General features: G+C 40.2%; 1 protein-coding gene across 9 annotated transcripts in view; it reads left to right on the top strand.

Annotated features, from left to right (window-relative positions):
* DCUN1D3 (defective in cullin neddylation 1 domain containing 3) overlaps positions 1–26,261 on the top strand; it is a 53,105-nt gene that overhangs the window by 4,345 nt on the left and 22,499 nt on the right. For 3 of the 9 annotated variants that reach the window (XM_010598429.3, XM_023558816.2, XM_064295659.1), the window contains one exon: positions 986–1,077. The exons of 3 other annotated variants lie outside the window; for them this stretch is intronic. The gene's annotated coding sequence lies outside the window, so the exon portion shown is untranslated. Of the gene's footprint in view, positions 1–985; positions 1,078–24,258; positions 24,399–26,261 lie in introns of all 9 variants that reach the window. 3 more of the 9 variants (XM_010598432.3, XM_023558818.2, XM_023558817.2) reach the window with 2 other exon arrangements.

Here is a 26,261-nt window from a genome sequence, read left to right as displayed (position 1 = left end):
ACAGAGTAGAACTGCCCCATAGGGTTTCCAAGGAGCACCTGGGGGATTTAAAGTGCCTACCTTTTGGTTAGCAGCTGTAGCTCTAAGCGCCAAGGTTTCCATTAAAGAAAGAAAAAAATTCTTCTTTTTTTTTTTTTTTTTAGAGGGGATGAATTAGAGCCTGGTACTGAATTCCAACTTGAATGCAAATAAAGTCTTTTAGTATACATGTTGGATATAGTTAGGACCAGGCAAACAATATACTTTTTCCTCCACACCCACTACTAAAGAGTCACTCAAAGGAGTAGAGAAAGGATGATGATACTTCTTTGTTTTTGATTTTGGCCCAATTAAAAAAAAAATTTGGACTTTGTATGCTAATGGCTGGTACTTAAAATGCTCTAGTCAATGGGTTATTAGACTGTCCACTATTCATCTTCTTTTCAATGGTTTATTATAACTCAAGTATGAAAATATCCCGTAGGCTGAAATTTCATCAGCCATTTGGAGACTGGTGGTTCTTTTCTAATTTCCAAAAGGAGGTGGATGGGTAGGAGGGGACTTGAACACAGGGAGAAGCCATTGACTCCTACTTTGGCCACTAGTTGTGTTTGGGGAAAGAATCTGCAATTCTAAGTGAATTTGGATTCCCGGAACTGAGATGACTTTTTAATCCAGGTTATCGGTGAATTTGTTTCTTAACCTTTGGAGGCTTTTGGACAAACTCTTTTGAAAGGTGGCAACCTAGCAGGCCATTTGATGCCATTTGCTGTTGGGCTTGTGAGTAAGTGGTTTTGCGTTTCATTAGATGGCTTAAAGTTAATCTGATTTTGCCATTGTTTTGATATATACGCTACAGTGAGAAGAGTTTTTAATTGTACACTGAATACCAGTTGTTTTGAGGTAAGGACTTGGTAACTCAGATTGAAACAATGGTAATTATGTGGTAACTCCTGTTTCCCTAGCTCTTGATAACTTACAATTTCCTCTTTGTGTGTGTTTATAGATGTTGATACCAGTGAAGCAGGATCAATTCTTCTTTAACGTTGGAACGCTGTCCTGAAGCTCTTTGCGCAACGGACCAGGGTATTTCATTGAGTTAGTATTCTTCAATTCAAATCAAGTCTCACTAGTTTCTGTGTCTTTTTCTAGGCAATGGAGGGGGGAGGCCATATTTTATATGGGGGAACAAGGAGGTTACCACAGCACATTTGACCATTTAATTATAATTACAAACTGGAACTTAAATATCAATTTAGTGAAATAATGGGGCAAAAAGTTGGAAGTGGTGCAAACTCTAATTCTTTGGAGTTGTGATGTGCAGAAAATAGGAGGAGGAAATGCTGTCTTTTAAGATGTGATAGTATTTAACTACCACACACCAGAGTAGAGAAGCTCAATAAGTCAGTCCACCCTGGATGGAGGTGATGATTAGCCCTTGTGGCAATATAAGCCATCTATGGTCAGCGCCAACTACCAACCTGTCATCATGCTGATGACTCCTACTGCCTCCCCCAAGGCTTGGCCTTGCTCAAGAGTGTCCTTTTAGCTGGGCTGCGTTGTTGGGTTTCAGGTTGAATTGCCGCGTGGAAAGCTTGGATTACATAGTGTTGGGAAGTATCATCCATGTTTCTGTTCTATCTTACTATGCCGGTGGCCTCAACCTCAGCACCACAGGACTGGAAAAAACTCTGTCGCTGAGGCCTGTAGATCTTGACCTGATCTGATAACTGACCAAGTATCTCGGACAGCACCATTGTGTAGTGTAGGACTTTTCATTTTTGGAGAGTGCTTAGCATCTTATAACCATGCCTCACTATCTACTGTCAGTCCAGGAGACACTAAGGAGAAAAGGCCTGTCCCCCTGTGTTAGTAGTAGATTGCTCCTACACTGTCAAGACAGCAGAGTTCATTTCCATCTTTTAGCTCGACTTGGTTGATGAAGGGTTTGGACTCCGCAGTGTTTGCCTGAAGTGAGTTGGTGTGTGACCTATAATTTTGATTCTGAGCAAAATTCAAGTCACAGCATTTACTGTATCGAATTCTACTAATTCCTCTGCTTCCAGTTTAAGAAGAAGAAGAAAAAGTCAGACCCTCGTAAAACCTTAGAAAATCTGGTGCGATTTTTCGTTAGTTTGTTTTTAAACTGAGCTTTGAGGAGTTTTCTCAGGGACTGTTGCTGAAGTAAGCTTGTGACAGGGATAAGGGCAGTTTGTTGTCTTCCATTTCAGCCCACTGCACTTCACCCTGTGAAAGATATTACTTTAATATTCTGTTATATTGGGCTTCCGCATAAGATGAAATGAAACATTCTTGAGACTAAAAACAGATTGAAAACCTGTGATTTAGTGGGGTAGCAAATCTAGAAAGGGTAGTAACTAGCTTAAAGTCACAGAGCAAGGTACTGGCAGCTTCAGGACTAGAGTCAGGCCTTTTCTGCACTAAATTTTGTTCTCAGCTTCACGGCCCCTCTCAGACGACAATGAGTTGTAGGCACTAATAGAGTTTGAGTTGAATTGAATGCTTGATGTTGGTATTCTGTCTTCCTAGGTTCTTCACTTACTTTATTAGTTTCCTAGTTCTTTACTAACTTTATTAGTTTCTGAACTTTCAGCTTGACAGTTTTGTCACAAGCAATTAATCTGTCAGAGAAGACGCCTTATAACCAGACGTGAAGTGTATGTGAAGTTATTAATGGATAACGGACTCAGAGACTCTCTAGTTTAGCAAAGGTTTTGGCTACTTATTAGGAGAGCTGGTCTTTTCCCCTCAGAATATTCTGAAAGTGATCATAAACCAAAGCAACCCTGTTGCCGTCAAGTCACCAACAACCCTGTAGGACAGAGTAGAGCTGCCCCATAGGGTTTCTGAGGAGCAACTGGTAGATTCAAACTGCCGACTGCTTGGTTAGCAACCTGAGCTCTTAACCACTGAACCTTTCAAATAGGAGTTGAGGCTTTATCACTGTAAATCTTAAGTTAGTGGGCATGTTATAGAAAATACCAATGCAAAATGCTGAAACATAGGCTGCCTTTTCCCAGTGATTTACTTGCCCTGGAATCTGAGCAGGAAAACCCAGGTGTTCCCATTGACAGACAGCTTTAGAATAGCTCTGTGGAAATAACCACAACAGTCACATTCTGGTTTCTTTTTTTTTTTTTTTATAGCCATGGAACAAATTTGTTTTCAGTTAAACACTTGTTTTGTATCTACTCGAGGACTGCCTAGTGGCTGACCTTCAAAAGAAGGCGGGGATTAGGAGTACAACTGCAGTGAGGTGCTTACACTCAAGCAGAGTGGGTCCTAGGTACAGGATTGGGGACATGCTGGAAGCCCAGGCCCTCTGAAGGCGTGCTTTTCTCAGTTGTGACATTTACTTTCTTCTCAGTAAGTGGAGTTTGGCAGTGAGGGGTGTTTTGAGGAATGCTGTTGTGTCCATTTGCAAGAATGTTTCCATGGTTCTTTTTCTCCAAGTAAACTAGTTCTTATTTGAAGTAACTAGTCATGTGTCCAGTCATTTTTACTCAGCAACACGTAGTTATAGCTGAGGTCCATGATGAGGAAAATTTTGCTTGGGGGTTAACCTTGTGTGAAAGAGAATAGCCTAAAGACTTTCTCAGAGACGGTAAAATGGGACGGCTCAGTTGTGAGTGAAGGGGACATGCAGGGGCAGACCTTTGGGAGGGCAGGGGGTGTTGATAGTGTTGTGGACTGGGTGACGAGAAGTGTCCAACGTTGGGCCAACTGGGAAAGGGTGGAAAATGCTGACCGTAAAGCTTAACTGGGGGAAGAGTGGGTGGGGAAGGAACAGGGTCCCCAACTCCGGGCAACACCATTCACAAGGAGGAGTCTGGGCCTCTGTGGAATTGAGCGATGCAGTGGCCCTGACCACAAGTCTTCTCTCGCCCTACTGTAAAGTGCATTTCTGCTGGGAAGGGATGAGTGTAGGAGTGTAGTGGCTGGTTTGATCAGACTGCTCTTTAGGATTGACTGGTCAGTCCTGATTGACTGCTTATGGAGTTGTCTTAGTCATCTAGTGCTGCTGTAACAGAAATATCACAAGTGGATGGCTTTAATAAAGAGAAATTTATTCTTTCACAGCCTCGTAGGGTTACAAGTCCGAATTCAGGGCACCAGCTCCAGAGGAAGGTTTTCTCTATCAGTTCTGTAGGAAGGTCCTTCTCGTCAGTCTTCCGTCAGCCTAGGAGCTTCTCTACGTAGGAACCCTGGGTCCAAAGGACGTACTCTGCTCCTGGCACTGCTTTCTTAGTGGTATGAGGTCCCCTTGTCTCTCTGCTTGTTCTCTCTTTTATATTTCAGAAAAGATTGGCTCAAGACGCAATCCAGTCTTGTAGATTGAGTTGTGCCTCATTAACATAACTACCACTAATCCATCTCATCAACATCATAGAGATGGGATTTACAGCACATAGGAAAATCACATCAGATGACAAAATGATGGACAGTCACACAATACTGGGAATCATGGCCCAGCCAGATTGATACGTGTATTTTTGGGGAACACAATTCAATCCAAACTTAGGTAGTGGCCTAATTTTGTTTTTTGAGATCTGTCTTTTTTGACTTTTATATTTGACAAATCAGAAGTTGGTAAATTAGAGGGCATATCATGTACTGGGGTCCGTTCAAGTTTGGGTTAAAGTACATAGTGATGAGAACACTAGATGGTGGCTATTGTCATTTAATGTCTACTATCCAACGGGCACATTACATGTAAACTATAAGGTAATTCATGACTCTTTCATGGGAATTATAATAAATATGAAATAAATCACAACCGAAACTATTAACTGAAGTCATTTTTTACTTCATCTTTCCACAACATCCCATGTTCTATTTAGCAGTTCAAATTAGTTCTTTAGTCTTCCTTTTAGATTTTTTTTTATTCTACCAAGTCCTTGTAGACCTGCTCTATAGGACTAGATTTCCTAGTGCCCAAACCGGCAAGCAGTGCTCTGAATTAGCGACAGCTCTAGACATAATGACTAGATCAAGCAGAAAGTGGCTTGATCTTATGGCATTAAGTCAGTTTTAATGTGGAGTTCTTTTTCGGAAGTTATGAATCCTCCAGTTTTGAATTCCATAAGTGTAATGGAATAAGGCTATCTGAAGTTGATTTAGATGATGAGTAACAAGGTGCATCTACTGATATTTGATGGAGTTTTCTTGACATCCAGATACTACAAATTGAATAACCTCAGATTAAAAGAAGCAGACTCCTCCCTTAATCAATATGAAATGGTGCATTCCCAGAATGTAATACATACTTGTCGAACTTCATGGCTTCACTAGCCCTAGAGCCCCACAACACAAAAAATTCACTTAATAAAAAATCAAATACACAGACTTCATGTTTTCTTTCAATATGACTTTAAAAAGATTTGGGTATGCATAGCGCAGTGGTTAAGAGCACAGACTCTAGAGTCACACAGTCTGGATTGGAATCCAGACTTTTCCACATATTTGCCATTTGACCTTGGAGGAGTCACTTAACATTGCTAAGCCTCAGTTTCCTCATTTATAACTTGAGGATAGTCATAGTAAATAGTTGTGAGGATTCAATACGATAGTACATTTGAAGTATGTGGCACAGTGCCTTGCATATAAATAAATATTTAATAACTTTAGCTATTATTAGCTACATGGCATACATAGCTAAGTTCACCTGGATTGCCAGCTCCTTAGGAGCCAGGAACTGCAATCATGCGTTGCTTAACGTCCATGGTATGTGCTGTGAAACAGGACTTATGTGATTTGGACATTGTGTGAACACCATGTTATATACAGGCATTTCCCGGGTTACAAACCTCCAACTTAAGTATAACTCATAGTTAACGAACCAATCCCCATAAAGTCTTAAAAATTAGTGGTATAACAATGGTTCATAATAACAAACGGGCTCTACGACGTGCATCAAAACATTGTTATTACTGTATTATTATGTTAAAGATGTTTTAGTGTATCTGAAGTGTTTAATTTTAATTTATAGAAAGGTACATTATATGCTATATACTAAGATGGACATTTGACTGACATTAGATACCTAACTGTCTGACTTATGTACAGATTCAACTTAAAGATAGGCTTAGGAATGGAACTCATGTATAATCCAGGGACTGCCTGTATCACCTTATGGGATCATGGATGTTATGCTGTGCAAGCTGTGCATGACCTCCTCTTAGCACAGTGGTTAAAATGATCGACTGCTAACCAAAAGGTTGGTGGTTTGAAACCACCAGCAGCTCCACAGGAGAAAGATGTGGCAGTCTGCTTCTGTAGAGATTTGCAGCTTTGGAAACCCTCTGGGGTTGCTATGAGTTGAGATCGACTTACAGCAGTGGGTTTGGTTTTTGGTTTTATGACCCACCATGTATGGAATAGTGTATAAAGCGTTGCCAGGCACATGGTAGTCGCGAGTTTATCACTTGAAAATAAAACCTGCCCTCTGGGTATCTGGGACTCTGTAATGGGTCTGTAATGGAAACTTCCAACCTGTTTCCAAACCCACAGATGGAAAAATCTTTCTGAAATCCTATAGAGCTTGCATAAGTCTAACAGTCAGAAAAGGGCCTCAGTGGCTAAGATACTACTGTTTGATCAAAAAATGGGAAACTGATCCAGGAGACGTTTTTCAGCTTTGGCAGTATGCCTTGAGGCTCAGTGAGTTGGGCAAAACCACAGGAGACTTCAGGAAGGAAACAACAGATTTATTTCAGCCGGTCAGACAATCTTTGAGAGAGTCGGCTGGCAAGTACCATGTTGTGTGTGTTCCTTCTCAGAGAAAGTGAAAACCCCGCCAATCCATGTGTAAAGGGTTTACCAACTACTTAAGGTTCACTTGTTGGCAAACTACCCTGTGACCAGGTCTGTAATTCCCCCTTTAACTCACCCAGTGGGAGATTCCACTCTAGTGGTACCATTGCTGGATTAAGTCCTAGATTCTAGATTAGAGTCTGCCACCAATTGCTGTATGTCCTTGGGCAGCTTGTAGTCCCTTTTTGAGTCTTGTTTTCTTAACTGTGCACAGAGCATTTGGGACTAGATCACTGTTTGTCAAAATATGGTTTTCGAGAATACACGTTTAACAAGTACTCAAGAGTATGGTTTTTTTTATCACTGGTGGTATGTGAAATGAATTTTGGTGGTCCATGGATGAATACTTTTTGTTTACTAGTTCTGTGTTTTAATGTGTATTAGTGAAAAAGTGACTAGTGTATCAGACCTTTTACATCATGGATAGTTTTGTTTGGGACATGATTTTTTAAGCTTTTAAGAAAAATAGGTGAACAGTAGTGGAGTGGTAAATGGACATTGTAAGATCATAAAGGTGCTGTAGAAATGGCTGAAGTTTGTAAGTTCCATGATTCATTAAGTTCTAGTACAGTGCCACACATTAATTTGTGAAGTCTTTGTGGTGATGGACAGAGTAGGGCAGGCCCAATTTTCAGTGAATTTAAAGATTTTACTAATTCAAGCAAGCTGATGAAGTTCTATTCTGCATTCATGGAAAAATAAGTAGGTTGTGTAGAGTTTAAAATATCATAGTATACAGGGTAGGTATCTGTCTTAGTTATCTAGTGCTGCTGTAACAGAAATACCACAAGTGGGTGGCTTTAACAAACATTTATTTTCTTGTGGTTTAGGAGGCTAGAAGTCCAAATTCAGGGTGATGGTTCTAGGGGAAGGCTTGCTTTCTCTCTTCTGGTGGAAGGTCCTTGTCTCTTTTCAGCTTCTATTCTTTGGCTAAGGAGCCCTGGTGGCACAGTGGTTGAAGCACTCAACCAAAAGGTCGGCAGTTCAAACCTAGCAGCAGTTCCGCAGGAGAAAGGCCTGTTGATATGCTTCCGTAAAGGTCATTATTGTTGTTGTTAGGTGCCATTGAATCACTTCTGACTCATAGCAACGCTATGTAGAACAGAACGAAACACTTCCTGGTCCTGTGCCATTCCCACAGCCATTGCTATGTTTGAGCCTATTGTTGCAGCCACTGTTGTCAGTCCACCTTGTCGAGGGTCTTCCTCTTTTTTCTTTGACCTACTTTACCAAGCATGATGTCATTCTCCAGGGACTGGTTCCTCCTGATAACATGTCCAAAGTACTTAAGATGAAATCTTCCCATCCACGCTTCTAAGGGGCATTTTGGTTGTACTTCTTCCAGGAAAAATTTCTTCGTTCTTCTGGCAGTCCATGGTATATTCAATATTCTGTGCCAGCACCATGATTCAGAGGCATCAATTCTTCTTCAGTCTGCTTATTCATTGTCCAGCTTTCGTATGCATATGAGGTGATTGAGAATACCCTGGCTTGGTCAGGTATACCTTAGTCCTCAAAGTGACATCTTTGCTTTTTAACAGTTTAAAGGGGTCTTTTGCAATAGATTTGCCCAGTACAATACATCGTTTGGTTTCTTGACTGCTGCTTCCATAGGCGTTGATTGTGGATCTCCAAGTAAAATGAAATCCTTGACAACTTCAGTATTTTCTCTGTTTATCATGATGTTGCTTATTGGTCCACTCGTGAGGATTTTTGTTTTCTTTATGTTGAGATACAATCCATACTGAAAGCTGTCATCTTTGATCTTCCTCAGGAAGCACTTCAAGTCCTCTTCATTTTCAGCAAGCAAGGTTGTGTCATCTGCATATCACAGGTTATTAACATGTCTCCCTCCACTCCTTGTATGGCGTTATTCTTCATATAGTCCAGCTTCTTGGATTATTTGCTTAGCATACAGATTGAATAAGTATGGTGAAAGGATACAACTGTGATGCATACCTTTTCTGATTTTAAGCCACTTAGTATCCCCTCGTTTTGTTTAAAGGACTGCCTCTTGGTCTACGTACAGGTTCTGCATGAGCAAATTAAGTGTTCTAGAATTCCCATTCTTTGCAATGTTATTCGTAATTTGTCATGATCCACACAGTCAAATACCTTTGCGTAGTCAGTAAAACACAGGTAAACATCTTTCTGGTATTCTCTACTTTTGACACATCAGCAACGATATCCTCTTCTGAATCTGGCTTGAATTCCTGGCAGTTGCCTGTCAATGTACTGCTGCAATTTTAGATTATCTTCAGCAAAATTTTGGAGCTCTGGTGGTGAGGTTGAAGACCTACGGCTGCTGATCAAAAGACCAACAGTTAAATCCATGAGCTGTTCTTTGGAAACCCTATGGTGCAGTTCTCTGTCCTGTAGGGCCGCTATGAGTTGAAATCAACTCGACAACAATGAGTTTTTGGTTTTGGTTCAGCAAAATTTTATTTGCGTGTGATATTAATGATACTGTTCAATAATTTCCATGTTCTGCTGGTTCACCTTTCTTTGGAATGGGCACAGATACGGATCTCTTCTATTCAGTTGGCTGGGTAGCTGTCTTCCAGATTTCTTGGTGTAAATGAATGAGCACCTCCAGTGCTGCATCTCTTTGTTGAAACATCTCAATTGGTATTTCATGAATTCCTGGAACCTTGTTTTTCGCCAGTGCCTCCAGTGCAACTTGGACTTCTTCTTTCGGTACCATAGGTTCTTTATCATATACTACCTCCTGAAATGGTTGAACGCTGGACTAATTCTTTTTGGTACAGTGACTCTGTGTATTCCTTCCATCTTCTTTTGATGCTTTCTCTGTGGTTCAATATTTGCCCCTAGATTCCTTCCATATTGCAACTCGAGGCTTGAATTTTTTCTTCTGTTCTTTTTATTCGAGAAGTGCTGAGTGTATTCTTCCCTTTTGGTTTTCTAATTCAGGATCTTTGCACATTTCATTAAAGAACTTTACTTCGACTTCTCAAGCTGCCCTTTGAGATCTTCTGTTTGTCTCTTTTACATCATCATTTCTTCCATTTACTTTTGCTACTCTATGTTTACGAGCAAGTTTCAGGGCCTCTTCTGATAACCGTTTTGGTCTTTCTTTCTTATCTTTTTAATGACCTTTTGCTTTCTTCATGTGTGATGTCCTTGATGTTACCCTACAGCTCATCTGGTCTTTGGTCGTTAGTGTTCCATGCATCACATCTGTTCTTGACATGGTGTCTAAATTCAGGTGGGATATACTCAAGGTCATACTTTGGCTCTTCTGGACTTATTTTAACTTTCTTCAATTTCAACTTGAACTTGCATGTGAGCAGTTGACGGTCTCTTCCGTAGTTGGCCCTGGCCTTGTTCTGACTGATGATATTGAGCTTCTGCCTCGTCTCTTTCCACATATGTAGTTGATTTGGTTCCTGTATATTCCATCTGGTGCAATCCACGTGCATAGTTTTCATTTATGTTGTTGAAAAAAGGTATTTGCAATGAATAAGCTGTTGGTCTTTAAAAATTGTCATGTGATCTCTGACATCATTTCTGTCACCAAGACCATATTTTCCAACTACCAGTCCTTTGTTTCCAACTTTCATGTTCCAATCACTGGTAATTTTCAGTGCATCCTGATTGCATGTTTGATCAATTTTAGACTGCAGAAGTTGGTAAAAATCTTTAATTTCTTCATCTTTGGCATTAGTGGTTGGTGTGTAAATTTGAATAATAGTAGTATTAACTGGTGTTCCTTGTAGGCGTATGGGTATTATCCTATCACTCACAGCATTGTACTTCAGGATAGATCTTGAAATATTCTTTTTGATGATGAATGCTATGCCATTCCTCTTCAATTTATCATTCCCAGCGTAGTAGATCATATGTTTGTCCAATTCAGAATGGCCAATACCAGTCCATTTCAGCTCACTAATGCCTAGATATCAATCTTTATGTGTTCCATTTAATTTTTGACGACCTCCAATTTTCCTACATTCATAATCGGTACATTCCTTTTTTGAATTATTAATGGATGGTTGCAGCTGTTTCTTTTCATTTTGAGTTGTGCCACATCAGCAAATAAAGGTCCCAATAGCTTGATTTCATTCACATCATTAAGGTCGACTCCATTATGAGGAGGCAGCTCTTCTGTTGTGTTTTGAGTGCCTTTCAACCTGAGGGGCTCATGTTCCGGCACTGTAACAGACAGTGTTCTGCTGCTGGTCATAATGTGTTCACAGGTCAGTTTTTTTTTTCAGAAGTAGATCACTAGGTCCTTCTTCTTAGTCAGTCTTTGTCTGGAAGCTCTGCTGTAACCTGTCTACCATGTGTAACTCTGCTGGTATTTGAGATACTGGTGGCATGGCTTCCAGCATCACAGCAACATGCAGGCCACCACAGTAGGACAAACTGATGGATGAGTAGTGGCCATAAAGGTTACAGCCTTGGAAACCCTATGGGGGATTTCTACTCATAGGCTTCCTGTGAGTTAAGATTGACTCAGCGGGAGTGGGTTTGGTTTTGTTTTTTCATTGCTTGGCTACTTGGTGGTCTTCATGTAGGTTGGCATCTTATCTTTCCCCATCTCAATTTGCTTCTCTGTGCTTAATCTGCTCTTTTTGTATCTCAAAGGTGGTTGGCTTAAAACACACCCTACACTAATATAGCCTCTTAACTCAACACAGAAAACCCATTCCCAAACGAGATTATAACCACAGGTAGAGGCTTTAGAATTTACAACACATGTTGTTGGGGGACACAGTTCTATCCATAACAGTATCTCTATCTACCTCCTCTGAGGCCAGTTCTAACTCTAACTCTGAATATCCTCTTTGACACCAACTGGAAATGTGTTATTTCTCCCTCTGTCCCTAACCCCTGGAGTTAGGTCAGATCTCACAAGTTAAAGGAACATAGTTCTTCAGACTGCTAAGTCAGCCTAAGACTTTAGATACTGTAAGCCTGGGGGTCCCCACAATACCTTTACTTCTGACCTGCTGGTTACAAATTCAAGGGTTCCTTCTGTCCACTCAGGATGCCAGCTGTAAGCTTGGAAGTCTCCAGACCCCCCTCACTTCTGACTTCTTGGTTCAAAATTTGGAAGACCCAAGATCCCCTTCACTTACTTGCTTGCTACAAGTTCAAGGGTTCCCTGTTCCCTCTCAGGATGCCAACCATGAGCTGAGGGTCCTCATACTATCCTCCCTCACTTGCTGGCCACAAATTCTAGGGTTCCTTCTACCTCCTCAGGATGTCAGCCATAAGCTCAGGGTCTCATACTATCCCCCTCCACTTCTAACCTGCTGGCTACAAATTTGGGAATTCCTATTACCTCCTCAGGTTTGATAATTCTCCAGGACAACTCACAGACCTCAGGAAAGCACTCTATGTAGGATTACAATTTTATTATAGCAAAAACGGATACAAATGAAGAGACACATGGGGCAAGTTCTGGGAGGGTTCCCAACTCAGAGCTTCTGTGTCCCAAAGGACACACTACCCTCCCCCTGTGCCTTAATGTCTGTCACCAACCAGGAAGCTCACTGAGCTTCCACGTCCAGATTTTTATGTTGGAGTCTCGTCCAGAGTTCTTATGGAGTCTCATTATCAAGGCCAATCATTGCCCATATGGTTGAGCCCAACCTCTAGTTCCCTCCCCTGAAGTCTGGCTGACAATCACCTGATGGGTCTTTCTGGCATGGCCCAGCCCTCACCCAACATCACCTCATTAGCATAAGCCATTAGGTGTGGTCTGGAGTCCTCACAGATAAAAAAGGACTTAAGAGCTCAGCTGCTAGTCTAAAAGGTCGAATCTTCCAGCTGCTCCTTGGAAACCCTATGGGGCAGTTCTGCCTTGTCCTGTAGGATCACCGTGAGTAGGGATCGACTCAGGAACAGAAGGTTTTTTTTTTTTCCTGAGGTTTTAGAGGTCATCTCAGGAACCAAGGACAAAGACCACATTGTTTAATGTAAATCCCTCACACAGGAATTAGTAGTGGTAACTGTTTGTTTGCATAGTGAGACCTTCAGTTCCTTTCACTCTTTGGTGTTGTGACTCTTCATATTAGGAGTGAGTTAGGGTTCCGATTTGTTCTTTTGGTGAGGGAGGAAACCAGTTAATGAATCCCACGCTCCGGGAAGACTGAGGTATTCTGCCCCATCTTAAGAGCTGACCTATACTTTATTTCTTGCTGATAATTACTTTAAAGGGACCATGTGCTATGTGCCCAAAAATGAAATTAAACACTGAAGCAGGCTTTATTTAAAATTTGGTTTCACTTTCTGTCATATTGCTCATAACTCAGCATAGTGGGGTCTTGAGAAGGAAAATGAGTAGTGGTAGAAATGAAACAAACTATCGTGAAGGGTGGTTTCTTTTTAAGTGAAACCTGAGAATAAAACTGAAATCTCGATTAGAAAACTAAGAAAACCGCTTTCAGATGTAGTCTATGGTTTCTTGAAGTTTGTTTTTAGGTCTTAATTACCTGCAGTCCCTAGACATTTTCTGTGTATCTTCACACTATCATCTTTCATTATCTACATTTGGCTGTTGGTCTGTGTTCAGCAAGCGATCTTGTTTTATAATTAACTCAGCATAAAGGGCTATGGAGTTGGTATAACTACTTGTAATAAATTGTTTAATGTTTCAAACTGTAGTTTTTAAAAAATTGCTATAAATATGGTTCCAAGCCTGTTGTTTTTCTGCGCCGTGTGTTATCTAATCAAGATTACATTAGAATAGAGCAAAATAATGACAACAGTGTAGCTCAAGATTTTTCTCTGACATCATTTATTTAATACAAGGTTTCTACACGATCTCATGTTTTCCAACTGAGGTGTGATCCAGTGTTGCGTGCCATGGGTCCTCATACTTGGTAAGGTTTGATTTTGTCATTCATACTTGTCTTGTTTCCTGAGAAAGGAGACCTATGCTCTTGAGTGCGTTGGGAAAGGGAAAGAAAGGCCTTTTACTCAAGGCTGCATTTTGCAGGATTAAAAATCTGCATGCCCACTAAGATCTAATATATGATATGCAGCTAGCGTCCTTTGAGCAGATTTTATTCCTTAAGCTCTAATCAAGCAACTTTTCCTTTGTCTTAGATGTAAAAGTCTCAAGACTGTCTTATTCAGGCTAGATGCGGGGTTTCTGAAGCACAAAATCCATTTCCCTTGGTGCAGAGGTTAGTCATTATTTATAGATAATTGCTGATGAGTCTGGATAAATTCTAAAAGGGAGTGGGCAGGGATTGTGATATTTGCCCTTGGTCTGTAGACTAGGATTTGCAAAGCTAGAATGGGGTTGTTTATTTTCTTCTCTTATTGGGAAATTGCTCTCGGATCAAGGAGTCTTGTTTAAGACCTTTTGTGGGCAGCTGGGCGGTTGGGCTTTTAAAGATTAGAAGCACGTGAAAGAAAGAGTATTCTCTCCCAATCATACAAATAATTATCTCCATGGTAGTGTAATCTCCATAGAAGTATAAGCGTTCAAGACCACACATTTAAAAAGATTATTATATAATTTAGAGTTACAGTGAAAGACATACAGACATGGTGATAGCGTTCATTACCTTTTCAAGCAGTCTCTACATGTTTCTAGTACAGTTTACTGTTGTCTTGCCACACCAGACTGCCCTGTTTTCACTTCATCTGGAATCTTTTCACCTCTAAAATAAAGCCATTTCCTGATATTGAAAACTTGGACTTTCGTGGTAACTTCAAGTAAAAAACAACAACAAAACAAAACAAAAAATGCTTCATTGAAAACTTTCTTTAACTATGACATTAACCTCCCTAGTCAAAAAACTGAAATTACTTAATTTATCAGAGCATTTGCTTTTCTGAGTTTCCAGCTCTCAACTATTGCTCGGCCTAGAAGGAAGAGATAATAAAACATTATGCAACAGGTGAAAATCTTTCCAATTGCCTTTTCCCCATTTGGAGAAAAACAGTTTTTCCTTCCCTCTGAGCAGCTTGTCTTAAGCTTTTCCATTTTCTTATTCATAGCTTTACTGTGTACATATGCTTAAGTTGACTAACTAAACACAAAGCTCTGACAGTCTCCAGCATTTAGTACTTCTGAATCTGCTTGCTTAAGCAAGAAAGCCTTGGGTTACAGTAGCAGCTTAACAATACAACTTTTAAAAACATAGCTTTCTAATAGTATTCAAGGCATCCAAACAGATGCAAGATATTTTCTCTCTAAGAAGAACCAGACTTTTTTGTTTTCAAGTTAGGCAAAATGAGCAAGGGACCGACTTTCTCAGATGGAGATTGAATCATTCATAGGGGACTTCTGAAACTTCTAAGCTGGAAAAATATGGCCTCCAAATTTAATGCTCTCACTGTTGTATTCAAAGTGAAGTATGTGTAATCTGAATTTTTGTTGAAGACTGATCCTAGGATTGGATACATGGTGTTTCAGGAAAAAGAAATGTGTTTATATGTTGCCAGCTCTCCGTTCCACCAAGTTGGAGGGCCTACTGTAGAGCTTGTTCTTAAGGACCTTGCAGCCTGGTAGGAAAATGATACAAGAACAGTTAGATTGTAAAGTCACTGCTATAAAGGTATCAGTGCTATACTTGGATGATATGATCCTATATATAGAAAATCCCAAAGAATCCACAAGAAAACGTCTAGAGCTAAGAGAGGAATTTAGCAAAGTTGCAGGGTACAAGGTCAGCCAAACAAAAATCAGTTGGGTTTCTATATACCAGCAATGAGAAGTCTGAAGGGGAAATTAGGGAAACAATTCCATTGACAATTTCAGCTAGGAGAGTAAAATACCTAGGAATAAATCTAACCAGGGATGTAAAGTAGTTACACAATAAAAATTAGAAAACACTGTTGAAAGAGATTAAAGAAGACGTAAATAAATGCAAAGATGTTCATGGATTGGAAGACTTAATATTGTTAAGATGTCAGTACTACTCAGAGTGTTTCATAGATGCAGTGCAATCCTGATCAAAGCTCTGACAGCCTTCTTTACAGACATAGAAAAACCAATCTTCAACTTTATATGAAATGGCAAGAGGCCCTCAAATAGCTAAAACAATGTTGAAAGAGAAGAACAAAGTAGGACTCACACTTCCTGATTTTAAAACATACTATAAGACTTTTTTTTTTTAATAAGACTTTAGTAATTAAAACAACCTGGTACTTGTATAACAATAGGCACGTAGACCAAAGGAATAGAACTGAGAGTGCAGAAATAAACCCCTGCTGATTTTTGACAAGGATGCTAAGTCCATTCAATAGGGAAAGAAGAGTCTCTTCAATAAGTGGTATTGGGAAAATTGGATTTCCACATGCAGAAAAATGAAGTAGGATTCATGCCTTATACCATACACAAAAACAAATTCAAAATGGATTAAGGACCTAAATGTGCAAACTAAAACCATAAAATTCTTGGAAGAACAAGCAGGGGCAATGCTTTCAGGCCTAGCTTTCAATAATGGATTGTCTACTATAATAACAAAAGGACAAAGTCAATCAATGGAACCTCATAAAAATTAAAAGCTTTTGTTCATAGAAAGACTTTACAAAAAAAATTAAAAGACAAGCTACTGACTGGGAGAATATCTTCGGAAACTATATCCAGAAAGCTTTCAAGCAGCCATCTAAGGCACAGCAATTGGTCTCTATCAACCTGGAGCAACAGAGGAAGAAGGAGAGTCAGGAATAGGAGGACGATATGGAATGTGTGGCTAATTGCTTGCCATGGGAACAGAAGAACTGGATGGTCCCCAGCTACCATTACTGAACATTTTGATAAAAAATTCCATAGAAGAATCCTGATCACGAGGGGGAAAATGCAGAGTAGAATTTCAAATTCTCATGGACTTTAGACTTTCTGGAGCCATGGAGGTTGTATGAACCCCTGAAATTATTGCCCTGAGATAATCTTTAAGCCTTAAACCAAAAATATCCCCTGAAGTCTTCTTAAAACCAAGCAGTATAGTTTAACTAGTGAAAAAGGTCTGCCGTGAGCATTATGCTCTTTTAAGAACTGTCTATATGGGATCGAATTAACAACCCTCCAGTCCTACTGCCATCGAGTCGATTCTGACTCATAATAGCCCTATAGGACAGAGTAGAACTGACCCGTAGAGTTTCCAAAGAGCACCTGGCTGATTCGAACTGCCGACCTTTTGGTTAACAGCTGTAGTACTTAACCACTACGCCACCAGGGTTTCCAAATTAACAACAGCAACTCAAAAGATTAGCTAGGAACCTTAGGGGACAGTGAGTTTATGTTAATGAGGGAGGAGCAACTCAGAAAAAGAGGGTAAGAATGGTTGCACAACTGAAGAATGTAACCATTGTCACTAAATTGTATGTGTAGAAATGGTTGAATTAGTGTATTTTTGTTGTGTATGTTCTCAACAACCACAACAAAATAAATAAAATTTAGAAGTTAAAAAAAAAATCACTGCTATAAATGAAGGTGCTGAGGGGCAGATAGGCTCTGGGTCTGCTTTTAGGAGCCAGGGAAGGATTCCTGAGGGAGAAAAAAAATCTGAATTAGGCTTGAAAGACCAAGACTGGGGAATAGGGAGGCCTTCCAAGCAGTGCTAAGAGCATGTGTAAAACGGTAGAGGCAGAATAGGCAATGCCGCGCTGTGAGTAGCAGGTGTTTCAGGAGAGGGGAATATGACAGAAGTTGAGGCAAAATCCAGAAGGGCCTTGTATACCTTCCTGAGTTTGGATCTTATTCTGTAGGTAAAGGAGAACCATTAAATTATCTTCAGTAGAGGTGTGTGTGTTCGCATCTTAGAAATATCACCCCTGTAGCAGTGTGCAGGAGAGATTGGAGGGAGCAATCTTGGGAGTAAGTAAACCATTTGTGAAGGTGTTGTAATAAAGGTGGCAGGGGCCTGAACTAAGTCACTCACTGTGGAAATACCGAGGAGAGACACTTTTTAAGTGCAGGAGTTAGAATTTAGAAAATTTGCCTTAATCAGAATAAAAGTTATTGCTCACTCATACCACATGTCCCACATGGGTTGGCAGGAGGAAGGGTGGTCTGCTCCACAGTTAGAGACCCACCCAGGTTGATGTAGGTTCCACCAACTTCTACTATACCATCTGTACTGTCTTGGTCACCGTGGCAGGGGTGTCATGTACCAGCTCTATGCCTGGACCTGGAAGGCATAAGTATCATAGGCCAGAAATAGTCATATTGCCCCACCTAACTGAAAGGAGGCAGGCAAACTGGGAGAGCAGATGAAATGTTTGGTGAGCTCCACTGTCTCTGCCACAGAGTAAGGACTTGTGTAAGTTGCTTCATTTCTGAGCTTGTTTCCTTATCTGTAAATTAGGGATATTAAGAGTACAAACCTCATGGCATAGCTGTGGGGTTTAAACAATATCATGAATGTAAAATGCTTGGCACTGTGTCTGGCACAATAAAACCTTCAAGTTTGTCTTCAAGATGAGTCATGTCTCATTAGTGGGTTATAGACAACAATTAAAAACAACAACAAAAACTTTTTTTAAAGAAATAGCATCATAGAAGTAAGCATAAATAATTGCTTCATGAAACTTGTGGCAGTTATAGGCGTATTTTTGTGTATCTTGGGTAAGGATGTAAAATGTATTTCTCATTAAAGGTTACAGTTAAAGTTTGCAAGCCCTTGGATTAGTCCAAGCTGTCATTTCTCAGCTACTGAAAGGCTTGTTCGCACCAAAACAACCAAGAAAAACCTATTATAATATATCCTTTATTTTATTTGATTGTGGTAAATATGTATAAATATTTCCATTTTTAACTCTATAACTCAGTGACATTAAGTACATTCACTATGTTGTACAACCATCACTACTGTTTCCAAAAGGTGCCACCTCAGACCAACTCAATACATCTTAAGTAACAACTCCTAATTCTCACCTTTCCCCAGCCCCTTGTAACTACTAATAAACTTTTATCTCTTTGCATTTGCCTAGTTTTGGTATTTCATATAAGCGGAATCGTAGTATTTGTCCTTTTGTATCTGACCTGTTTCACTCAGCGTAATGTTTTCAAGGTCCATCCATCAGGTAGCATGTATCAGGACTTCCGTGTCTTTTTATGGCTGAATACCATTGTATGGATATACCACATTTTGTTTATCCATTCATATGTGATAGATAGTTGGGTTGTTTCCACCTTTTGGCTATTGTGAATAGTACTGCAATGAACATTGGTGTACAAGTATTTGAGTCCCTACTTTCAAATCTTTGGGGTATATACTCAGAAGTGGAATTGCTGGGAATATGATAATCCTGTGTTTAACTTCTTGAGGAACCACCAAACTGTTTTCTAAAGCAGCTGCATCATTTTACATTCCCACCAGCAGTGGATGAGGGTGCCTGTTTCTCCGCCTCCTCTCCAACACTTGGCTGTTTTCTGTTTTTCTGATAATAGCCGTCTTGATGCATTTGAAATGCCATCTCATTGTGGTTTTGATTTGCACTTTCCCAATGCCGTTGAGCCATCTTTTCATGTACTTGTTGTCCGTTTGCACATCCTTGGAGAAATGTCTTTTTAAGCCCTTTGCCCATTTTTTAATTGGGTTATTTGTCTTTTTGTTGTTGAGTTGTAGTTCTTTACGTATTCTGTATATTAAACCCTTATCAGATATTTGGTTCCCAAATATTTTCTTCCATCCTGTAGGTTGTCTGTTCACTTTGTTGATAAGTCCTTTGATGCACACAAGCTTTAATTTTGATAAAGTCCAATTTTGTCTTTTGTTGCTCTTATTTTTGGTATCATATATAAGAATTTATTGTCAAAAACCAAGTCCTGAAGCTTTATTCCTATGTTTTCATCTACGAGTTTATGGTTTTAGTTCTTAATTTAGGCCATTGATCATTTTGAGTTAATTTTCATATATGGTGTGAGTTATTCTGATTTACTGTTTCGCTTGTGCAGATCCATTTTTCCCAGCACTATTTGTTGAAGAGACTAATTTTCTCCCAATGAATGGACTTAGCACCCTTGTTGGAAATCATTCATTCTTAGATGTATGGGTTTATTTCTGAATTCTCAATTTCTATTCCTTTCGTCCGTATGCCTATTCCAATACCAGTACTATGCTGTTTCTATTACTGTAGCTTTATAGAATGGTTTGAAATCGGCCAATTTGAGTCCTACTCTGTTCTTTTTAAAAGTTGCTGAGGCTATTCGGGGCTCCCTGTAGTTCCATATGAATTGGAGGATTGGCTTTTCTGTTTTTGCAAAAAATGCTGTCAAAATTTTGATAGGGATTGCATTTGTAGTGCTTTTTGAGAGAGGCAATTTAAACCTCCATATTTTTTTAAAAAATAGCTTTGAAAAACATTTAATTTTGAGAAATTCTGGCTTTACACTTACTAGCTGTGTGCCTTTAGGCAAGTTACCTATACTTTGTGTGCCTTCGTTTTCTCATTTATAAAATGTGATAGTAATGTTTACCTCATAGGATATTATTATAAGGATTATTGCAATAGTTGATGTGTATGAAAATGTTTTGAAAATGATGCCTGGAACATGGTAAACCTTAGGTACTATGTTTTTACCCAGTAATGAGCACATTATACTTTTTGCCAGCTGCGCAACACCCACCCCACCCCCCCCCCCACGTTATTTTGTTATTTTCATAAGCATGCTATGCTAGTTTCCACATGTTATGTGTGGGCATATTATTTGTGAAAATAAATACTGTAGTATTTGTGAATGTTATTGCTTAAAAGCAATAACTGTTTAGGTAGGTAGATATGTGCAGTGCACTAGGTACATGTTGTTGGGTACTGTCAAGTTGGTTCTGACTCATAGCAACCCCACGTACAACAGAACGAAGCACTGCCCAGTCCTGCGCCATCCCAGTCCTGCGCCATCCTCACAATCATTGGCGTGTTTGAGCCTATTGTCGCAGCCGCTGCGTCAGTCCATCTCATTGAGGATCTTCCTCTACCAAGCAGATATGCAGGTGACACAACCTTGCTTGCTGAAAGTGAAGAGGACTTCAAGCCCTTACTGACGAAGATAAAAAACTACAGCTTTAAGTATGATTTACACCTCAACAGAAAGAAAAAATTCTCACAACTGGACCAATAAGCATCATGATAAACAGAGGAAAGATTGAAGTTGTCAAGGATTTCATTTTACTTGGATTCACAATTCCCATGGAAGTAGCAGTCAAGAAATCAAATGATGTGTTGCATTGGGCAAATCTGCTGCAAAAAATCTCTTTAAAATGTTAAAAAAGCAAATATGTCACCTTGAGGACTAAGGTGTGCCTGACCCAAGCCATGGTATTTTCAGTCATGTCATATACATGAGAAAGGTGGACAGTGAATAAGGAAGACTGAAGAAGAATTGATGCCTTTGAATAGCGGTCCTGGCGAAGAATATTGGATATACCATGGACTGCCAGAAGAACGAACAAAATCTGTCTTGGAAGAAATACAGCCAGAGTGCTCCTTAGAAGAAAGGATGATGAGACTTACGTACTCTGGGCATGTTATCAGGAAGGACCAGTTCCTGGAGAAGGACATCATGTACTAGGCACATAAACCAAAAAACCAAACCTGTTGCCATTGAGTTGATTCTGACTCATAGTGGAACTGCCCCAAGGAGCGAATGGTAGATTCGAACTGCTGACCTTTTGGTTAGCAGCCAAAGCTCTTAACGACTGTGCCATCAGGGCTCCATAATAGGTGCTTATTTTCATTCGATTCTTTAGAAAGTATTTGTTTGGTCTGGTTGGCCCTTTTCAAGTTACCATACACACTGCCTGCCTTCTTGGAGCTTTCTAAGAAACTATCACCAAAACAACAATATCCTTCCTCATATACTTATCATTTTTGACAATTTGCTTGGGAGCCATGAATGTTTATGTTCCATAAGAGTAAGTAATGTATAATCCATTCAAGCCTTGTTTCATAACAGAAGCTTTATAAACAATTCAATCAGAAGAACTTACTAGGGGAGAAATTAATGAATTATTCCCCCCTCCCCGCCCCACCTTTTTTTAAGCTTTGGCCTTGAAGAAACAGATATCAACGTTGTTTTAAGATTGTTATGTTGACTTCTCTTACAGTGAGTAGTTGATGTCAGCAAGCTGGCTTGTAGTGAGAAGGATGACCGACTTTGCAGAGCGATGGTGGATAATGCCTTTCTCATTTTGATAAGCCCTTTGGTGATACTCTAGTAACCTGGGGGAATAGGAGTTAATCCTGGCTGCCTGGCGGAAGGGGATTTGTTATATAATTTATGGTACCCAGAAGCCCTTTGGGGAGGTCTTTATTATCTTATTATCATGACAGCATCCATCTAGGCCTAAAGATTAATTTTTGTTGTTCTCATCTAGTTCCATCAGAGTGCGTCTCCTAACCGAAAAGGTAGCAATCTGCTGTTAGTAGCCTGCACTTGGCTTTTGCTTTGACACAAAGGTATGTTAAGAATGGATGTTAGAAATCCAGAAATGTTTCAGTTAGTGATTTATTATTAGAGGTTTTTTTTCCCCCCGTTAAACTGATTTAACTTGTGAAAGTGAGTCATATTCAGGGTTTCAAACATACCCTCTTTGACTAGCCTCAAAAGAGGTTTATTAATATTTCTGTCTTGTAAGTCACAGCTGCAGCTCATTTGTGCCCGTCCTGCCACTGCTATAACAGATGCAGGTGGAGTGTCAGTTTGGTTTTCCATCACCTGACACAACTGGACTTCCTAATGCTATCGCTGGACTCTCGCTATTAAACAAGCCTGTACTATCTTCTGTGACTCACTGAGAAATCATGTGGTGGTGTGATCCCCCTGCCTCCCCAGCTACCAGTGCTTAAACTTGTAATTTTCAATGTATTGTGTTAAAACAAGCTTCTAATTCTGGCTATTTTTCTTTTCAGTTTTAGGCCTAAACTTGGAAGCTCTATTTTTAAAAAACACTCTCCTAGAAAAAGTCGCTGGTGTTGCTATTCTCTGTCCACCCCAAATATCATAACTGGGCCTGGAGGCGGGGAGAGCAAGGGCTGGTTGTTTCACATGGTTAAAGCAGAATGTGGGGGCCTGCCAGCCAGTGGAGGTGGAATCTGCTCTTTGCTTTCTTGGCAAGTGTGTCTGGCTTTGGAGGCCCTGACTAGGACTTCAGTTCTTGGCCTTTTCCTGCTGCCATATGAAACAGGCCATTGTCTGCAGTTGTTCTAAAGAGATGGAGGACTTTGATGGCCCATATCACCTATCTTCTTTGACAAGGAACATGCTCCAGCCCTCGGAGTTGAAAGCCACCATGTCATAAGTTTCAGTAAATACCCTGGCATAAGAGATCTCAAGAAATACAAACTGGCAGTGTTTAAGTATTCAGCTTTTCTTGAGTCCTTTTAAGTGTTTTAAGCAGTTGAATCCCTATTTAAAACAAGCACTATGCAGTATTCAGAAAAGCTGCTGGCTTTTGCTCCTGCATCTCCAAATGCCTTAGATACGATGCCTTTGTTTATTGAGGTGGGGAAGATGCAGACTGGCACCAGAAAAGTTTTCACTAGAATGCACTAGGTTGGTAAACCCCTGGAGTATCTAGAGTGCTGTGTGGCCATGGCTTGAATAAACCCTTTGGGTTTACGTCCTTGCTAAAATGAGAGGCAGGCATGATTTCTGTTAATAATGTGAATTTTTTTCCAAGGGGCTGAGGTGCAGGTCACAAAGAGGCATGACAGGATGAATACCTCCCTGTTTCAGCTTCACGTTTTGGCTTTCATTATGTTTAAGGTGAAAGTTAGCTTGTGGAGTGAGGAGAGACAGAGCCATACACTGCTGGCTAAGGAGCCATGTTCGTATCAGATTAGCCGAGATGCTGATGAGGTAGGGAATAATTGGAGCAATGCGACATTGTTTTTTCTTCTTTCTCAATGTGATGGGATATTGGAAGGGGTCCAGGAGAAATTGGACCTTAGAAACCAGCTCTTGAGATGTGAAATTGAATTCTGCATCCTTAGGACTCAACTCCTTTGCTGTTGAGTATTTGTTAACATCATATTAATAATAATTACAGTTGGTATTAATAGTTATCATATATTGAGCTCTAACTGTATACTGGAGCCCTGGTAGCATAGTGGTTAAGACATCGGCTGCTAACCAAAACATTGACAGTTCAAATCCACCAGCTGCTCCTTGGAAACCGTGTGGGGCAGTTTTCTGTTTTGTAGGGTTGCTCTGAGTCAGAATCGGCTCAGTGGCAATGGTTTTTTTTTTTTTTTTTTTGGTAACTGTGCTAGGGACATTGCTAAGCATGTCGAATATAAATACATCATTTATTAACTCAGGAGTTAATACTTTTAAAGTGTGTAGACTTGTATCTTGTATGCAATAAGTGCTTAGTAAGCATCAGTGATTATTATTCATTCAAGAGATCTTTATTAAGCATCTGTTGGCAGCATTGGTAGCATTGGTGCATAGGATAAAATAGGACAGATAAAATCCCTATTCTTGTGACGCTTACTTTCTGGTGTCCAATACAGAAGTCCACAGATAAGAATTTCAGAGAGTGATATGTGCTGTGAAGAAACAGAACTGTTGTGCTGGATCAGAGTGAGATGGCACTTGAGATTGGACGGGCAAGGAAAACAGCTCAACATTGACCTGAGACCCATCTGAGGTGGTGGGTCTTCACACTGAACCATTGATAGAAGCAGTGTTATTTTCCCAATTTTGAGATGAGAAAACTGAGGGTGCATGGTGGTTAAGTATATGCTGGAGATCCGACAGACTGTGCAAACCCAGTCATTCTGCAACCAAAGCATGTCCTGTCCTTCCTGGAAGGCACACAACTACTGGTGTAGCTATAGGAGTTGCAATATTTCTGCAACTGTTTTTTTAATGAAGGGAATGAATGTGCTTGCAATACAGCCAAAACACTGACACAACTCAGAAAAGTTCCATGTAATTTCATGGACCCCGTGGATGCAAAATTTGGGAGAGAGAGAATGTATATATATATATATACCGTTTATTCTGGGGTCTGTAGCTATCATCAGGTTCTCAAAGGTGTTGCTGACCAACAGAGCTTATGGTGCTACTGCTTTTAAATGTTCTCACACTGGGTTTTCTTAAAATAGGGCCTGGCTGCTAGGGCAAAGTTTTAATAGGATTGCAGTGGCCATTAGGCAGCAACAGTTTTGGCAGGTCAGTGTGGGCGGGAAGTAGGCGAGGAACTGGGCACAATCATCAGCTGTCTTCCTTTGCAAAGCCTATAACAGCACGATGCCTTCCATCAGGTACAGAGTTCTGGTTTGTATTTAATTATCTGCACATCTTTACACGTTAATATACCTTGGGGCTTCATGGCATATGAGTGTGCATTTCTGAAATCAGTAACTGTTACAGAACAAAAGCAAAGCCCAAGCCTTGGGCCCTCAAGTTTCACCCTGCGGGGAATGTATTTCCGATAGAGACACAAGCATGAGCATTTTCTGTCACCGTCTGTGAAACCTGAACACTTTCTAAATGGGCTCCTCAGCCCTTAAAATCAAAGAGAAGTTGTTTCTGGGATAGTAATTGAAACCAAGAAGGTAGTCAAGTTCTGGTCGGGTCTGGTCTTTTAGTTTCATAGGATGTGGTCTAGATGAAATACCTGTTTCAGCTAGAGGATTGATCATGTTATTATTGCCCAGAGGAAGACTTCCGGAAGCTCTGGTTCCCAGCCTTTCACATGGTGTCTGAATGCTTGGAGGAGATTCGTCCTCGGGAACAGGAAAGCGGCAGGAAATATGTACACAACACAAAAAACACCTTTGAGTAGTCTGTGGTAGATCTACTTGAAGGAGGCCTAAGTTTGTAAAATTGCAATTGGAAAAGTTCTTTCAGCTTTTTAGTCATGTTGTTGTTAGTTCTGACCCATGGCAATCGCATGTGTGCAGAGTAGAAGTGCTCCTTGGGCGTTTCAAGGCTGTGGTCCACCCAGTTATGATGGAATTTACAGCTTGGATGAACTGGGGATCGTTGATCCTGTAGTTCAGCCATGAGTTCCCTTTATATATTGGGTTGAACTTGTGGCCTAGTCAAAAGCTATGTGATAGATATATTTACAACAATGACAAAAAAAAAAAAAAAAAAAGAGTAGCTGCTGAAACTACTTGTGTACAACCAAACACTTCATGGGATTTGGTTCCTTAGTTTGGAGATTTAGGGTCATCGTCTCATGAGACATTCTAGTTAATTGGCGTAATAACATATTTAGTGCTTCTGTTCTACCTCCTACTTCATTGCGTAGTGCCTTGGGTCTTAAAAACTTGTAAGTGGCCATCCAAGGTACAAGACTTGGCCTCTGTTAGGCTGGAGCAACAGAGGAAGGAAAGTCAGGAATAGGAAAAGGAAATGGAATGTGTGGCTTCATTGCCTCCATGAACAACTGCCTCCTTTGCCATGAGACCAGAAGAACTGAATGGTGCCTAGCAACCATTACTGAACATTTCGATCAAAGATTCTATAGAAAAATCCTGAACACAGGGGAAAATGTAGAACA

Source organism: Loxodonta africana, chromosome 12 (genome assembly GCF_030014295.1).
Source record: "Loxodonta africana isolate mLoxAfr1 chromosome 12, mLoxAfr1.hap2, whole genome shotgun sequence".
Classification (NCBI taxonomy): Eukaryota; Metazoa; Chordata; class Mammalia; order Proboscidea; family Elephantidae; genus Loxodonta; species Loxodonta africana.
The sequence above is the reverse complement of the archived record's forward strand: the minus strand, read 5'-3'. Positions and strand labels throughout refer to the sequence as shown.